Genomic DNA, 3,192 nt, shown 5'->3' with positions numbered 1-3,192 from the left:
TACATGATTTAGGTGACGAAGAAGACGCAGATGGTGATAATCATGTGGTACCGTGGTCATTGACGCCCCGATGGTGATTCCAAACTCCTCCTCAAATCTTGTAAGAATTTTTTCAATGACAATTTTTTCATAATTGCAGATGGTACGATAACAACAAGATGTGCAAAGTTTAATTCTAAAAATTTCATGCTATATTGCTGGAAGAATGGTCAAAATAAGAATTTACATAGTATTTGCATTCAATTTTTGACGGAAAAAGCAATGAATGCTCAAGATGAATAATACTTGAGAACTAGACATCTTCATGAAATTTTGTTGAAGCACATGATCAATAAGAACTTGTAGTTCATATTTGATTTTTACTATATCTGAATTTGTAACTTTGTGATAGAGATGTTTGATTATGTGATAGCGTTGTGTGCAGGTAACTTAATTCTATTAATTGTGTTAACTTTGATGGATTTTTGGCCAAGCTTGGAAAACATTGGTACATTAACTCTCTTAATTGTTGATCATTTTCTTGTCCAGGCAGTAATGCAAATTCCTCAAAGAAAGAAGCAGATATCTCCAGAGTGGATAATGGGGATGGCAACCTTTGCAACGACATGTTAAGCGAATTATCATTGTTGAAGGAAAGCAACAAATTGATGGAAAATGAGCTGAAAGAGATGCAAGAAAGATACTCTGAAATGAGTCTAAAGTTTGCAAAGGTAGAAGGTGAAAGACAAAAGTAGCATATTTGAAATCGAAGGATCCTTGAAAAAAGGAATATCAATGACGATGGGCTCTCATATATGTTAGAAGTTTCTTGACCTGGATATTTTGTCCTTTTTATGTACAACAATGTGTCTATATTATGGTATAAAATTGAGAAACAAAACTCAACTATAGGTAGGAAGTTGCTTTTATACGTAAATAAGAACAAGAGTATCTCGGATACATTATTATAAATATATGTAGACCCAAATCAAACATGACATTTCTTTTACATATATCTATCCTAGATTTAACGTAAAATCAATAGAAGCTGCACATTATAATTTTTTGATTTTGAGATTCTTCCTCTGTGTAATCTTGTATGTATACATGTGAGTACAATCTACATAAAAAATTATGCTATCCAATCAGTGAAAGATATTGTAAAATTATTTACATGTATACATCCATGATTACACAGGAAGAATCTCAAAATCAAAGAAATTATAATGTGCATAGTACATTTTTATTTTCTAAAACTGAAGAATTTTCAAAAAGAATATAGTACACTTTTATTTACATTCTGGTGTGATTCAGTCAAACTACATTGTTTTTCATAGCAGTGAAACTTACAAAAACCATAACATTACATAAGGGAATACAGTCCTAATTATATTTTTGATTGGACATCTGGGTTTGAATTTAGAACTATAAGAATGCCTTTAAATATCAGTAGAATGAAAATGCAATGTATCCTCAAGCTGAAATGCCATAGCTCTTCATGGAACTTGGTTCTTTTCTTGGATCATGTATCTACTGCTACAAGGAGTCTTATAAATAAGTAAACCTCTAGGAACCTTGTTCCTATATGAATTGCTCTTCAAAAGTTCAGCATTAATGCAGAGATCTGTTCTTTGACAATCAAGTTATGCAACCGCTGTATATACATAAGAGTGTCACATGTCAATTGCATTTTCAAGTTCATGCCTGTACTCTTGAGAATCACTTCACCTAGAAGTATGAGCTTAATAAGTCAAAGTCTTCAAATTAAAAATGTTTTTGATGTCTATACAAATTTCATGTTAAGTCCATATTGGCTTGAAATAATGAAAAAGATTGCTAGAAGAACTCAATATTACATATTTCTAAATTCAGAGCCTAACATATAAACAAATTGATAGGTCTTATTTTTCTCCTATACGAAAGATTCTCAAAACTTGTTAAAACAAAGAGATGAACTCCACATAGTTAAACTCCAGAATCAAATAAGCAAAATTAATGAGACCATTTTATTTTAGCTGTCATCATTCATGAACCACTAATTTAAAAAATGCATTAATCTTATATCTACAAAATCTCCAAATAAGCAACGAAGAAAATAACATTTCCCAATTCTCACATACTTTCCAGTTCATAATCTTAAATTATTCACTGTTCTAGGTTACAGATTCCATTGTAATCATAATTTAACAAAAAAAAAGTGAAAAATCGTAGATTTGGAGAGAGGGAGTGGAAGGAACGGAACGAGAGAGGAAGAACCGATGAAGACTAATAGGTACTCACTGTGTTATTGAAAAACAATTTGGCATGCTTCATGAATGTACACAAGCATTCTTAATTTGTATTGGAACAAAAAAAATGAAATCAATTAAGCAAATTTATACCTGAGACTGAGGTTCCATTGGAACTCTGGAAGTGGAGGATGAAGGGGAAGACGGAGCACCACAGTGCTGATGACGACTCGAAGAGAGAAGAGAAAAGAGAGAAGAGACAAGGGAGAAGAGGAGACGGGGAGAGCGAGCCTAGGAACGACGCCGGGAGATGAGATGAGACCGGCAGCGAGTGCTGGCTGGACGGCGACGGCGAGGGCAAAAACAAGAGAAGGGTGGAGTGGGTGGTGATAGTTCTGGACAGATTGGAGGGTGCGGTGAATTTACACTTTACATAAAAAGATATTAGGGTTCCACTGTATGAATTTAAAAAATGTTTGGGGTAAATGTAAAAAAATTAGTATTATTATTAGGGTATGTCTAAAACGAGTACAACCATTATGTGCTTATTGGATGCGTCACATTTGTATAGACCATTAGATTTGATTAGATGAAAATCAAAGGCTAATATGAAAGAAGAACATTGATGGACTCTAATAAATACAAAATATCCTAGTACATAAATAAATACTTTAAATAACAATACTTTAATACACAATGTTTTAAATGGTAGTCACAAAAAAAAAATAATGTTTTAAATAGTAAAAAATCTTTTATTCTTAAATAATTAAATATACAATATATAAATACAAAAATATGAGTATTTTTTATTCATTAAAATTAATTATTATGCAAAAAAAAATTTATGATATTAAAAAATTATATTAAAATAAAATTTTAATTGTATCATAAAAATATAAAATAATTAAAATTTTATTTTATATTACTTGAAAAATAATTAGATTATTATATTTAAAATTTATTAACTAATTAAGTTTATTAAATA

At 30.7% G+C, this 3,192-nt stretch overlaps 1 long non-coding RNA gene across 1 annotated transcript; it reads left to right on the top strand.

The window, feature by feature from the left end:
- Nucleotides 1–977, top strand: LOC127746749 (uncharacterized). Its single transcript, XR_008008418.1, has 2 exons — nt 1–100; nt 533–977. It is a non-coding gene; the product is annotated as an uncharacterized LOC127746749 (long non-coding RNA).
- Nucleotides 978–3,192: the final 2,215 nt, after the last annotated feature.

The sequence above is a fragment of the Arachis duranensis genome, chromosome 4, assembly GCF_000817695.3.
Source record: "Arachis duranensis cultivar V14167 chromosome 4, aradu.V14167.gnm2.J7QH, whole genome shotgun sequence".
Lineage (NCBI taxonomy): Eukaryota > Viridiplantae > Streptophyta > Magnoliopsida > Fabales > Fabaceae > Arachis > Arachis duranensis.
Note: the sequence above shows the minus strand (reverse complement) of the source record. Positions and strands in the feature narration are given on the sequence as shown.